A 16,168-nucleotide genomic window follows, 5' to 3' on the forward strand; every position below is an offset into this window, starting at 1 on the left:
TTTACATTACAAGACATGTCTCTATATAATAGAAGCTTTAAAAATGTGAGGATAATTCACAAGATTTAAAAAGTTGTCTTAAAATTATACACATTGAAGGAATGTTCAATTAGATATCGATTTTTTTTCCTCATTATAAATATGTAATGCATAAAAATGCAAAAGAAGCTGTAAATCAATCGTTTAGCAGTTAGAAATATATATCTAGTACAATTTCCCATAATTAAAAAATAAACTTCATTTATGTTTTGAACAAAACTCGAGTTTCTTATACTGTCTGTTACTGCTACTTATTAAATTATGTCAATACAAAGCGCTCATTTGTGTCTGAGCGCAAGTACCAGCCTTCTTAATTCTGGTGATTAATATCTGGCGTACCGTTAATATACAATTTATCGAAAATCAAATACATATTAAAAGACCATTTTCTAAAAGATTGAAATTAAAATTTTGCATGAAGCTATTGATAGGTAAACACTTTAATCAAAGATATGTAATCATCATATGCATTTTAGTATGTAATCCCAAATCATAAACTAAATTTCATTTGAACGATCATTCACATTCAGTTATTAAGTCTACAAGGATCAGAAAGTACAAAAGTTGAAGTTGATACACGATCAACAACTGGATGAATTTATTTTCTAATTTTATAAGGATTTACAGATTAGACAGAAAAATCTGTATACAAAATGGCATCTATATATCCATGTATACTTTATAATTATTATTTTCACTTGTACATTAAAACCACACACTTATTTCCTCAGAATTTCTTTCAAGATTCGCTAAAAATCTGCGTATTTGGCATATACTCTTTACACCAAATTTCATCTGTAAAACTCAAAATACTTTCGTGTAATCATGCTCACATAACGATCAATATGTGTTTCTCTGACTCAGGGGGGACTGAAACATTCAGGCTTGTCAAAATCTCAAATCCGAGTTTTTTCACTACTACAATACATTTCCCTCGGTATTCTTCGTATTGGAGAAAGTAAAAAGCTTCAAATGTAGCATTTCCGGAGCATTTTCAAACAGTTCGAGCAAGATCATTTCACCACGGAGTCATCATTTTGATTGGTGATCGAATAAAAATGGTTAGAAATTTACATTTTCCCTTCTCAAGAATTCATATCCTTAGAAGAAGGACACAAAATTTTTAATTTTCACAGAAATGGCACATTCTGGAAATTCGAATCTTCGTTGGAAATTAATTTCTAGGTCGCATCTTTAAGTCACTACGTCTTTCTCCTCCTTATTTCCTCATATTTTATTCAGTATTGTTGTATTTCTAACTTGTTCTTTTAACAAATAAGATCATTTTGGAAGATATCAGTAAGGTTTGGGCCTTGATCAACTGATAAAGAAAACACCTGAGATGGCAAAACCATAATTCTCAAAAAATTAACACCACACTAGTGAGATGACATTTCGACTTCAACTCACTCAGCACTCACCAGATCCATATAGAGAATAGAACTTCTGTATAATGGATTTCTTTGGGCGATTCTTTACTATGAAGCCCAAGATCAGCCACCCTCCTTTCTTTCTTTAATATACAACGATGATTTTGAACAAAATGACGAAATAGGGCGCAAAGAACTAAACTATTCTGAAATGGCCCGAAAAAAATAAAATTGTTCAAGAATTAGGTATATTGGTTTTATAGGAACTGAAATGAATGGATAAGATTTATTGATGGTAAGTACACTATTCGTGGAGTATAAATTCTTCATTACGTACTTTTACTTCAGATACTTTAATACTGTTTTGAGTAACGGGCTATTCAACTACTGTTAAATTTTGATTTTAATTAAACGCTTCTCATTGCTATTCTGAAGAACACTTATTTCATCTGATGTGCAGAATTTTTTATTGGTGTGTGGTAAGAAAGCTTTAATTTTGTTATAGGATAAGCCTGAATTCATCCTGTAGTTATTCATTCTTTTCATCTCGTATCCTGCGTCTGATTCGTTTATGTTATATTCAATTCATTTATTGTATAGTGATGGATATTCAGATCTATAGACAAGTTAAACTTTTTAAATATGAATGACCTTAACTAGAAGTTTCATTTTATTTTTAATATATATTAATCAACATAAAAACGAATTGGGATATATGAGTCTTCAGAGCACCGAAGTTAATTTCTACACAGGTTTAAAATTGTTATCATTTTAAATTGTGAAGGGGACATGCGTCCCGTTAGTAGCAAAAAGGTTAAAGTAAAGATTGGAGCCAGACATACACGGGTATCTTTTTAAATATATCGGGTATGCTTTCCGTTTTTGTATGAATGAAAATCCCTAACCAATATTGAAAATAAAATATGTATTCTAGTTGAAATTTGTAGTTCTAGTTGTTGGACAATATTTTTAACTTCTCGTGAAATATCAAAGACAAATTATTTCAGTACGGTCGTTTCTACTATAAAACGAGTTTTACCGTCGTGATTTTCTTGACTTTGCTTTCCGAAATACTTTGCAATCGTCAATAAATAAGCAAGAATGATGCCTAGATGGAAATTATTTTCAGGTTAAATAATTGGCCCAATTGCATGTGTCAGTGATCGCTCATTGAAATTTCTTTTTGGGGATTTTAACCTTTAATTATTGTTAATGTTTAATGTTAAATTCCTAAGCCATACTGACATCGTATTCTCAAGCACTGAAATTGATATTAAATTCTTCAGCTTAAATTCGATACTGAATTGCAATTAATATACGTATATCTCTGATAATCTATTTTAATCTCAATCGGTAAGACGATACATTCCGGAAACGAATGATTTAATCCAATTTTAACTTAAAAAGAATCGAGATGTTAGCTTGATTTTTCGCTTTTGTTAGGTAAATTTCGCAGTCTACTATATAATGTTTTTATATTTCTAAGCAACTACTATTCTCTGAGAATAGTAATCTTAAGATCTTCATGAATTGTTCGTAAAACGTTTTCGATCTCTAACGGCAAAAGTTTGGGCAGATAGCGTATATCCAAAGAATATCTTAAATATCTTGTATCCTACTTCAGATGAATTTGCATGTTTTCCAATGCATATTTGCTTAATGAATTCAAAGCTGGAGGCCAGAGCAAAATCGTAAACCATTGATATGCTCAAGACGATAAGGAAATGACGTTTGCATGCATAGTAATTTTTACAGGATCCCTTTTCTAGCACTTCTAAAATCAAATGGCGTTATTCTAGGTTAAAGCATTTACATTTGCGCTTTATGTATTTGTAACTTTTTGCTTTGACATCCAGAGTTTTGCGATTTGCTACAATATATTAGCAAATATGTGGCTTTGAATTTTTTCAAGTATGAGTCTGCCTGAAGTACCTTTAGCTCGTAGATACTCTGGCTCAAGAAATATTTTGACCATGAGACTCTGAGCAAATAAATACTTAATGTTCTTGATGGCATCTTGAATTTATGTTGATTCTTTGTTGAGTGAAATAAGATAGTTAATTAAATATTTTAAATACTTCCCTTTATTAAGTTGTTTCCTTTATATCGAATAATGTTTGATCTTGTGATATTTTGAAGTGATATTTTTTAAAGTATGTGTTTTTATGATCGTTAATTTTTTAATGAATCTTTGAACAAAAAAAAATGCCTCAAACGGACGATTACATTTCTGTTTATCAACTTCTGAATTCAACCTCGGTTGAATAGGATGCAATAAAGAATGAAATCAGTTATACTTAATATTCCCCTTATTACTTTCATTTTTACAATAAGGAACTGAATCGCGAAGGCATGGATTTATTAAACAATATTTGTAAGAATTTTTCAGAGTCTGGGAAAATTTCTCCCTCGGATTTTCTTAAGCCATTTTGACTAAAAGTTACCTAAGCTTTTATTAAAATATTTATTTTCAAATCTACAACCTGCCCCATTTATGAATCGGAGGGAAGATTCAACGGAGATGAAATCTTCATGCACAGCTCTAAATCTACCTACAACAAACTCTTCATCAGATTAAAAACTGTACTATCTGCATAAATGACTAACTTCCCTTGCGAAATCCAGTCATGAGAAATTATGTGGTCACGCTTTAACCTTCCAATCGGAAATACTCGGGCCAGTACACATCTTCTAGTTCTTCTGCCGAATTTATAATCGTGCATTTCTGTCATTTTAAAGCTTGCGAATCTAAAGAAATCGATATTTGAAAAAAAATATTCACTTATTTCGAATTTTTAATTGCCTTTTGAATATTTAATACCAAAAATATTTGTAATTAAAAACTGATTTTTACTTTTCGAAACTTTTTGGAATGATATGTTCCATGTGTCTGTTGATGAAATTTTGTTTAGTTATTTTCAAAGCTGAAGGAAATATTTCTGAATGTATTTTTTTCACCTGAATTTATTTATTTTCTAGTAAACCGCATTTATTTTTTAGGCGTGGGTTCTTCTGAAAGGAAGAAAGTTGGTGACAAATGAACGTGAAGTATTACACGGATAACGGGAATCCTTCATAACAGCTATGCGAAAGCATAGCTGTGTAAAATAAATAAAAATAAAATAAAATGAATAGAAAAGAAATACAAGTATTTTCTAACTAATTAGATTTTGTGAAAACTTTCATAAGTATTTACGATTTCCCATTTTTTAATTAAATTTTCAATAATGCATATACCTGTTATTAAGAAGTTGTATATTCATATATTAAAAATTTTAACTAAGAATTACAGTATTTCATCGTGTTAGTAATTTTTCCAATTGTTAAAATTGATCAAATTTTAATTGTATCTTTTTTTTTCCTTTTGGGCTTAAAAAAAATTGTTAAATCAATATATTTATAAATTTATCTTTTAAACATGCAACTTCAGCACTTAAATTAAACAATTGTTTGACAACGAACTCGAAACCCCTCGCGCTTTTGCGCATGAGTTAGGATGGGTTTAATACGTTAAAATAGGGGTTAGAGGAAAGATGAAAGGCGGGGATGTTTACAATTAACAAAAAAATGAGTTCGGATTACTGAAACTGAATTAAAATAATACGGACAAAAATTGAACAATAAAAGTATATAATAGGACCGAAATCAAGATAAAAAAACTGACGAAGAATTCCAGAAATGTCCGCATTCTTTCTCGTCTCTCCCCTTAATGCGACTGAAAAGTGGTTATCTCGGAATACTGAAACGGACACTGATTTACAAAAATAAAAACTGATACACGGATATTTTTATTTAACAGAAGATGCAGATATTATTCAAATAAACAGTCATTTTTGTTGTCCTTTTGGAAAGAAATTTAGACACTTTAATAAAGCGTTTTTATAACTAATTGTATGTAAATACTATTTTTATACCTAATAAGAATGTATTCTTATACCTAATTATTACTAAAAATTTTCTTGGACTATTAAATTGCAAAATTATATTATGATATTTAAAGCATGTATTCTGAAAAAAAATGTATGAAAATATTGAGTATTGGTTAAATGTGTTTTAATGTAAATATAAATTTTGTCTTTATTTTGAATACTAACATTGAAATGAAAACAAAATTGAGATTTGAGATTTTCTAAGGGACTTAAGTGTATGAGAATTTTAATACTAAGGATTCTTCTTTTTGCTTTTTCTTAAATGAAATTGAAATATTTTGATACGTAAAATAATTACGTTGGATAATTTTTTCAGCGCCCCTTGGAAATAGACCATTAACAAAATATCAGGAGAACACTGAAGAAATTTATGAAAGTTTTCAAGGGCTTAGTGCAAATGTTATAATTCAAAGTCGATTAAAGTACTAAAAATCATACTTAAATGAAACTTATAACGTTATTTTTCCCCTTACCATGATTCTTTTCCGATATAAAAAAAATCAGTTTTATTTTTCATCCTTGGTAGGCAGCTGACTTAGTCGACTAGCTAGTATGCTGGAATTAATAATCTCTGAATCCATCAATTTATGCTGTAGAGTTTCGTAATATCTTCTGCTAAATATATTTAAGGTTTCAGATTTTGAAAGTCGTAATATTAACTCAGATTCTTTGTTGTTGCTGTTTTGCAAAATAACGGGGTTTTTATTTTTTTTCTCTATTATATAGTGAAAAAACGCGACAATACATTTTGTAATATATATTTTTTACGACACGTGCAATTTTTGTCATAATTTCTTGAGACCAAAAATTGAGCGAGCTACAATTATTGCAAACGTAGCATGAAGCGAACATAACAAAGAACAATCAGAACAGCGATAGCATTCATTGGCCCTATTGAAGATAAACAACTGATGCAGAGGGCGGGAGGCAGTAGAAATTACATCTTCCTTAGGGAGTTGGCGACGAACTTTTGGTGATAGCCGCCCAGCTAGATTCTTCAGAATCGGAAATAATATACCTAGTGAAGTATATACATAAATCTAGGATGCAGTTCAGCTATAGCCTTCGCATTAAAATGTTTAAATTCAACATATTAAGATTACATCGTTCTATATATTCTTAATATTTCATATTATTTATTTTTATCATGTTTTTTTTTTTGTTGTTGTTGTTTGGTTTTTGATTTTGTAAACCATGGTTATTCTTATAAATATATATTTTCCATATATTCCTAACAGATCCAACAATGCCAGACAAAATGTTAATTGAGAAATTTTTGATCCCTTCGTTAGAAGGCAACTTTCAAACACCTATTGACCCATGTCAATAGGGACGAAGGAATCTTTAAAATTTTCTGGCAACACAAATTCCTTGAACTGGAAGGAAGATTTCCAAGTTTTCAAAGTAAGCCCATGAAAATTTCTTTTGAATATTTCAAAAGAAAAGAAATATTGTTAATTATCCATATGTGTCTGTAACGTGCATATTCTATTGCTTATTAATTAACAGTTTGGTTAAGTAACATTTCAATTCAATAAAAATTGGATATTCAAATTTTCATTATCAAACGATGTTTAGATAATTCTTTTTATTAAAAATATCAAATTTTCAGTTTTGAAAAAATGCAATTTTGAATCGATAAATTAATAAATTTTCAATTGATTTTGAAAATATCTGATATTTTAATTCTCGATTACTTTACATTATTTGAGAATTTTTCATTATGATTACTTATTAATTTATTACCTTTAAAGATGGGGGCTTATTCTGAATTTAAAGGAATCAATTAAATCAATATTTGAAAAAAATATTCATGAATTTTTAACTGTTACTTTATTGATTATTAACAATTTTTAGTTACTACTTTTTGGTATTGAATTTTACTTTACAAAACATTTTTGAAAAAATGTTTTCCATGTGCCTGCTGATGAGTTTGCTTATAAATATTTTCAAAGCCAAGGAAAATACTTGGTTGCATGTGATTTTTTTATATTTAATTTGAATTTATTTTCTAGTAAATCTCATTATTATTTAGGCATGGGATTTAATGAAAGGAAGGAGGGCCAGCAATGACCTCATATATTTTACCGACAGCAAGCACCGTTTTGCGAAAGCATAGCTGCGTAAAATTTTTGAAGTCTTCTGAAAAGAAATACAAGTTTTTTCAACTGACAAATTTTAGGTTCTGTGAAAACTTGTGTAAGCATTTAACATTTTCCAATTTTTTATTCAATTTTTAATAATATACCTGTTATTAAGAAGTTCAATATTCATATAATGCAATTTCAATTTATTCTTAACTAAAAAATGCTGTGTTTCAGTTAATTTTTTAAATTCTAAAAAATTATCGAATTTAAATTTTTATTTCTTTTTTTCTTTTTTTTTTACTTGAGACGCTTTAAAAAAAACTGCTAAATTAATAAATTTATCCTTTTAGGCTTGCGACTTCAGCACTTAAATGTAACTATACCCTAATTTCCAAAAATAAAAACCGAGATACGGACATTTTTATTTAATAGAAGATGAAGATATTTTTCAAATAAACAACGCCATTTTCTTTGCCTTTTTATGAAGCAATTTAGATATTTTAATAAAATGTTATTGTATGCCTAATTATATGTAAATACCAGTTTCATATCCTAATTAAAAAAAAGTATTTTAATATCTAATTACTAGAAATTTTCTTGGAATTTTAAATTGCAAAATTACATTTCGAAATATAAGGCATGTATACTGAAAAGAAAGTCGGTATTAAAATATTTAGCATTAACTAAAATATTTGTTTTAATGTAAAGATAAATTTTGTTTTTATTTTGATTACTAACATTGAAATAAAAAAAAAATTGATTTTTGAGATATTCTAAGGTGCTTAAGTATATGAGAGATTCAATACTAAGAACTTCTTGTTTTTGCTTCTTTTAATGAAAATGAATATTTTATCCAACAAAATTTACTTTACGTATCAAAAAAAAATTTCAGCGCCCGTAGAAAATAGACCAACAGCAAAGGAGAACATTGGAGAAACATGCAAGTTTTCATGGCCTTAGAGCAAATTTTATAATTCAAATTCGATTAAATTACTAAAAATCATACTTAAATGAAACTTATAACGTTATTTTCCCTTACCATTCTTTTCTGATATAAAAAAAAATAATTTAGTTTTATTCATTTTTCCTCCTTGATAGCCAGCTGACTTAGGCGACTAGCAAGTATGCTGGAATTAATACTCTGAATTTTTCAATTCATTGATTTATGTAGTAAGGTTTCGTAATATCTTCTTCAGCTAGATATATTTAATATTTCAAATTAAGGAAGTCATTTTAGTCATAATAAAGGTTCCTTCAGCTGTCCTAGTGGTTTGTATGATGCATTTCAGAAACTTTCTGTCAGCTTCTGTAAAAGTTGAATAATTCAATTTTAATAACTTTTGTTTCAAATTAAAGTTAAAATTTCCTAAAAGCTGACATAAAATTCATCAGGGAATTTAGTATTGTTCCCTTCACTAGGTATCTCCCTATTTTTACATCATCTGATGTAAAATATAAATTGATGCGAAAGCGCTTAAACATTCAGTTGAAGAGAGATTTTTGCTGAAATCGAACAAAAATATGTTCATTAAAAATCTGTGTTCAGAAAAAGAAATCGTTCTATTTTATGCGCATTACAGAGAAGTTTTTCGTTATTTATGCGATAATTCATGCAATTATTGAATAACGTTTGGTCTGATCATCATTAACTTCAGTTTTCTGTTCAAAAATATTAAACTACTGGAATAATATCAGTTTATTTGTTTCAGTCAATAAAATTACTTCTGTAACTATCAAGAATTCTTTATTTTATACAGTTGTCTAGTCGCAAGGAGTCGTATACAGTGAAATATTTAGGCCAACTTTTAAATAAACAAATATAGAAAGAAAGCAGCGATAATGAGCTCCTAAATATCCAATTACAACACAACGGATTAAAGTGATCAAAAATGTCTCTTAATAAACCCTTTGAAAAATAAAATCTGTATAATATTGTCGTACAAAATTGAATCAATTCTGAATTCCAGTAAATGAAAAGGGTTGTAAACTTTATCAGAAAATATCTTTAAAACTTTTTCAGATTTAAAAATAAACTTTCAAGATATAAGATAATATTAAATATCAGATTTGACACAAGTTAATTTGTTTCTAGTCGTCTGTCTGTAGAGTAATTTGATAAATTTTCACTTAACCAGAACATGAAAGATAAGAAACGGCAATACCGGAAAATTCCTTCTGACTGGAGGTAGCCTTGCTTTTACTTGAATTTTCCTAGACTACTAGAATTTCACTATCAGAAGATATCCGACTATAAAAAAACGGTTAAGTAAATCCAAATCTTCTTTCGTCGATAAATATCAGAAGGAATAAGGCACTATTCTAAAGAGGAACCAATAAATATGCGAGTCGTCGATTACGTCCTTCAAATATTTTACCTCGAACGTGTGTACTGTGTCTTCTCGATCTGTGTGCTTTTTCTAATGCCTGGTAGACAAGCTTCAGTTTGGAGCAAATTGGAGACGTTTGCTTTCTGAGAATGCAGTCACATTAGTAGTGGCGGTTAGGACATCGTTAGCAGTTTAAAACACCATATCAAGGAAGAGATGTGCCATGTTGGAGATTATTTTTAGGTTAGGTTGAATTCTTGATGTAAATTCTTGGTTTGAATATTATATGTTAGGAATATTCGAAAAAAATATGCACACGTTGTTACTCGAAGTATGATTCTTTTCTTCGAAAGATTGAGTCGAAAAAATAGCACCAGAATTTATAGCACCAGAGCCATTGTTAAAGGAGCGATGGCATTGTTAATGAATAGTACTTATTTATATAGGGGAAAATCTAGCACCTGCCAGTATTTTTTATTACTTTATAGTATAAGAAGTGCAAAACATCGAAATCGTAAAAATCGAAACCGATTATTGTAAAATTTTGTTTTAGACCTTTCTAGGTAAAGAAAGAGCAAATATTGGTATGTCTACTGAGAGCGGCAACTCAATGTTTTGAGTTGAATAGTTGAAGTTTTCTTATACGGTATTTAAACTTATAGTTATTAATAAAATTTTGTATGAAATCCTTTGAGAATTTTCTTTCATTGTACAAGTGAAAGGTTATACAAAACTTAAAAAGGTAGATAAAAATTTGTACACAAGTTTTGTATGTAAAATTTAGACGCGTAGGTTTAGAATCTAAAACTCGCCGTAGATGTGTATCAAATATGATACCTGAAATCTGTAATGTGTTAAATGAATGAAATTAGATAGCAATTCTAAGAAATTTTATTTTCTTTTTGCGAAAGATTACGTAATCAGTGCTCAGATACTGGTTACTAACGGCTTACCAACGATTAATCAACGAACTTTGCAAACTAGATTCGTACCAAGATCGATTATTAGTAATACTTATTTGCTAAAATTCTGCAATTTTTATATAAGTGCTAAATACTCAAATTCCCTTGAAAGAAAATAAAAATCCAAATGGCTTTAAATGAAATAAAACTTCTATAGAGCAAGGTCCACATTTTTTGTGGTAGGATGGGGGAGGAATAAAATCATTCTTTGAGTAGAGGAGAATGTTTCTAGGTGGCTCCTCCCCGTTTTAAACGGGACAGCGGTTCCCTGGTGACAAGGTCTCGGCTTTGGAACCGGAGGGTTTCAAGTTCTAGACCCGATACAAACCGAAGAAAGGTCGCGTAAGTGGATCTGGTGCAGGTAAAATCCGTTGGAGCCAAACATCCTCCCACTAGCGTGGTGTTGAAATTTGGAGAGGGTGTTCCAGATCAGGTGTCGTTTTCGTCATCCGATCACAGTTCAAAATTACGAGGTCCGTCCCAAAATTGCCTTAGTGTTTTAAAAAGGACCGTTAATATAATTAAACCAAACGAAAATTGAACCGATTTAAACATAACTTTTATTAAAACTAAATATTGGAACTAAACGCTCAAGCCATTTTAAAACTTCTTTAGTAAAGTAAAGAACAGTTTCCTCGCCAAACCCCACAGTGAATATAAATAGCCTTTGTTTACATTGTGACATAATTATGTTTGGCGATTGAGATAATAGACATATTAAAGACGTAAGAAAAAAACCCCAAATAGACGTAAAAATGAAAAACGATGTTCTGAAAGCAATCATTCATTTCAAAATGGGAAGCTCGAAAAAAATTTAATCCGAAGTGAATTTCGGATGAAAAATTTATGAGAGGTACTATTTTGATAAAGTACAAATTTTCGTCTAAGAATTATTTGTCAACATTAACAGAATTTTCAATACAATATGTGCAATATAATGCATTCTGATTTTCATTTAAATTTTTGGGTAATGTGAATGCTTCAAATACTGCTTGCTTTGAAGTTCAGCATGAGTTTAATTATGTCTACGCATCCATATTCCTTTTTTAATGATTAGTATTAAGAACAGTATTTCTAGTTGTTTTTTATAACTTGTGTTGTTCATCAACTATTTACTTCTTATTCATTCCTTGTAGGAATAATCGTGAATTTCCAGAATTCTTCATTTCTATAATAAAGAAATCCAGCATTCTCTTCATTTACATCGTACGACTTTTGTAAAATTTATTTCGGTGATATTGAATATATATTCAACCGTTATTGCTATGTATGTAATATAGAAAAGCGTTAAACCAATTAAAGAATATTTTTCATTCTAAATCTATAAAAAAAATAAAAAATTCATTTTGATATCAATACAATTTATTAGTCATGTCTATCATCTTCATTCTTTCTAGGTGTAACCATGACCGCCTGGAAGATCCAATTGCTGATATAACGAATTATCACCTATTTACATTTCTAATGCATGACTTTTAAAAATGTGAGTGCATCAGTTTTAATGTGTTTGGCCATTATCCTATGTATGCAATACTAAAAACTGTAAAATCAAACTTTCTGCTTTTTTATTTTAAAACTTTGTATATAAATTCTTTATTTTGGTATTCATTTCAAACTATTACATTTAGTGATATTTCATGACATTTTTCCATGTGTTACCGCCTTGTTGGCGCTTTTTGTTAAAGAATCTTGCAACCATGCGCTGACTTGGCTTCAGCGATAAAATTATTGTAACCCTGCAGACATGGGATCAGCTTTCAAAAACAGTTTCGTACCGAGTTCGTTGCGGGGGCGTTGCGCCTCGATGAAATAAAAAGTTGGCTTTCGAATTGTCTTTGATTTTAAATAATACAGTCCACTTATTAAAAAAATTGAAATGAACCAGCTTAAACTTATGGTAAATTCGTATCACCATGTATTATCTTTAACATATCAAGAAGTTTAAAATCGCTTTGATTGAGAATGCGCATTTCATGGCAAAATATATGTGAAAAAAATACAAAATATTTTTACTAATCTGTAATGTTGCTCCCAGCAGTTAGTTCCACTGTTGGAAGGAAAGTTTTACGGCCAGCTCTACCGGACACTGATCGGATGCCGACGAATCTATGACTCCCGGACTTCGGCAAAACCAGTGTCAGAATGGATGATAATAGAACCTTCAAGAAATTTATGTTTATTAGGTCACGACTGAAGATCTTTTACTGCTGTACCACGTGAACTAGAAGCCGCGAGACCTCGAGGCAGTTCTTTGAGTACAGTTCAGGTAATTAGTGGAACGAGTTCTCTCCCTGGCTACTTCGAGCTGCCTATCATTGTTGTTCTGCTATGTTTCTTGCTGTCTGCTAGAATTGCTATTGTTTATTGCTTACGTGCGTCTGGGCAGTGTCTTTGTCTTCCGTGTATTTGTGTTAATAAACATCGCTATTTGTTACTGATGCCTGTTGATTGTGTCACCATAACACCTTACAAGGGAACCTATTAGAGTTTTTGAGGAATTGATTTATGTTCGTAACAATATTAAAATTTATTTTGTACAACACAATTTCATTATTAGAAATAACTTATGTTGCTTCGGCGTCTTTGCAAGTATAATCGTGACCTTTGAGCTGAAACGATTGATAGGATAACGAATCATTACTAACATACGCTTTTGTAAATTTATTTCAATGATGCTAAAAAAATATTAAACCTTATTGCTGTGTATAGAATGCTGTAAATTGTTAAATCAATTAAAAGAAATGCTTTACTCTAAAACTGCAAGCGAATTTGTAAAATTTGCTTCGGATACAAATTGTGCATAAAAAAATTATACAGTACTTCGGGAAATGAAATGAAAATTAAAAATTTTGTTTAATCCCGATTTCGGCAAACAATTTTTTATAAAAATTGTCAGTTTTTCATATTACTTTTAAAATGGAAAACTAAAGTAGATTTATGAGTTCTTTTAACTAAGAACACTTAACTTCGGATTTTCTGCATTTTTTTGAAGCTTTGTTTACTTCTTTAATTTTAGACTAATGACTAAACAATGTTTGAAGTCGTTTCCATTATTTTAGAAATTATTTTTTCAGAGATGTATCGACAGCGATAAAGTCCGATATTTCATTTCTAGATCGTGATCTTGAATTAGTTTCATTATTACACTTTGCTTTTTTTTTTTAGAACTTTAGATATTATCGTGAGCTGAATATTAATATAAGCTCACTTACTGTATGAATGGTTTCTTATGAATCTCTCTAAGCAGTAATAAAAACATAATGATCATCATTGCTATGTTTCAAAAACATTTGGATAGTATAAGAAACATTTATTTTGATGTTCAAGCATTCGTAATTTTAACACTGTGCTGACTATTCCGATTTGTAATAGGATTTGACAATATTAAATTGCTTGAATTATGGATAAATTTGCATGCAAGTGGTGATGAACTAAAAGAATAGGGTAAAGCAAAGTGCATGCCGCAGGAATTAAATATAAGACACTAGATGACAAATTATATCAAGAACAAATTTGTACTCTGCAAGACTAATTTTACTACGAATCCGAATGACCATTTAATATACTGTCATAATTTGTTTTATTCTACTCAATTTAGAATAAATGAGGTATTTTAAAGAAATAATTAAAGAATTATTTTTTCTTTTGTTTTGAACCCATAATGCTTAGGAAACTCTAATTCCTAATGTAAGGTAATTTAATAAGCGATGATTGGTACAGATTTATTAATAACCACATATCAAATATTTTTTTTTTTTTCTTTCTCAACATTCGATTCAAAAGATGAAACTCCAACAATCCTTCCTTCAAAATTTATCTTCAGCGATGTGCAACTTTATTTTTTTTTTTTTGATGGGGGGGAAAAGAATGGAAACGGTGCCTTCTTCGAGTCTTGGGTTTTTTAATTTGTCTGCGAAAGTTCTAGTGAATTTCTTGCAAATTGTTGCAACACAATCTGTTTTCATCATGAACTTTAAAATGTTTCTCAACTTCCTGAAACAAGAAGTTAATTCATTATTTCTCAAATTTACATAATTACTTAAAATACTTAAGATGTCTTGTTCATAGTTATAAGGTCTTATAGTAGTAAACTAATATAACTGAGCAAAAACAAACATTTATATAAAATTAGACTTGTTGCATTAAGTTGCAAACACAAAGTAAAGCAACTGCTTTAAGTACAGATTATTTATTGTGAATCCGGAATGATATAATTATGTACATTAAGTGAAGCTTCAGGAAGACTTCAGAGGATCGGTTGAAAATGGGCATCCATAATTCATCCTATCCACGCCAATAGGACAACTACAACAAGTAATCAGTCATTTATGCAAAAAAAAAAAAAAAAAAGTTAGAATTGGGCATGGCGTGGATTGAAAAAGGCTATCGAAATCATTCGAATGCGCTTCAATTCCAGGGAAGTTCAACTTGGCTTTTGGATTTAGTGCACAATGAATGCTTGTTTGAAGGGAGATGAAAACGAGATGCTGGTGCACTTTGAGCTCCAAGGCTGATTAACTTCACTGTACAGTAAAAGATATATAATGCATCCTTTCGACTATCAGTCTTGCAATAATCTTGATGCGCATGGTTGCTCCAAGTCGGAGCAAGTTTAAATTATTTATTTCTAGCCAACAATAACAGATAGGGAGATATATGGTACATCACTGAATGGAGGGATATTTTTTGAGATCGAATAATCCGGTGAAAACGACACTGTAATTTGTTTAAGCGAAAATACGACGTCACAGGAAACATTGTTTTGTAATCGGCTGTATTTGAAGAATGAAACCATTGTTGTGGTGTTTTTCTTATTAGCCCAACAAAACCCTGACACATAAAAAAAAATTTGCAGTTGGTATCTTAATGTACGATAGGATGTACAGGAAATGTACAGGAAATTCGTAGAATATGGTTGCACCTACAAAAGAAAGACATTTGTCAAATTATATGAGGATGCTGATCGCATCTCAATTTCTTTTGATTGTAACTTTAAGAAATGTAACCATGTCTAAGGGGATAGCTGCATGTAGGTAAGAGATAAGAGAGTATGCATCGCCTGTGCTTACTACCCTTCATGATGTGCAGAATTTAATTTCTATCATTGAGATGGGTAATATTGGACCAGTTTTTCATAGTATAGCAAGAAATGTGCTCAATTCGTTCATTGACGTTTGATGCAAAATAAATGGAACTCAGTTTGAATGCAAAAAAAAAAAAAAGTATTTAGAAAATTGTACGCATGTTTCTATCTTTTATTGTTAGTTAGAAATATTTTAAATGCGCTTCTTTTAAATAACCCAGAGTATATAATAAATTGAACATTTGGACAGAATTTCGTTTAAAATGTCATAAGCCGATATTCTGCTATATATAAAAAAAATCCATTTTCAAATCTAATGTCCCTTCTCTCTACAGATTTTTTTTCCTCCACATCCGTTCTGATTTCGCAAG

General features: G+C 30.0%; 1 long non-coding RNA gene across 1 annotated transcript; it reads left to right on the forward strand.

Annotated features, from left to right (window-relative positions):
* The first annotated feature begins 1,770 nt into the window (after nt 1-1,770).
* LOC129976517 (uncharacterized) lies at nt 1,771-13,134 on the forward strand. Its single transcript, XR_008785152.1, has 5 exons — nt 1,771-1,888; nt 6,577-6,742; nt 7,374-7,537; nt 12,112-12,197; nt 12,753-13,134. It is a non-coding gene; the product is annotated as an uncharacterized LOC129976517 (long non-coding RNA).
* The last annotated feature ends 3,034 nt before the right edge of the window (nt 13,135-16,168 follow it).

Source organism: Argiope bruennichi, chromosome 7 (assembly GCF_947563725.1).
Source record: "Argiope bruennichi chromosome 7, qqArgBrue1.1, whole genome shotgun sequence".
Lineage (NCBI taxonomy): Eukaryota > Metazoa > Arthropoda > Arachnida > Araneae > Araneidae > Argiope > Argiope bruennichi.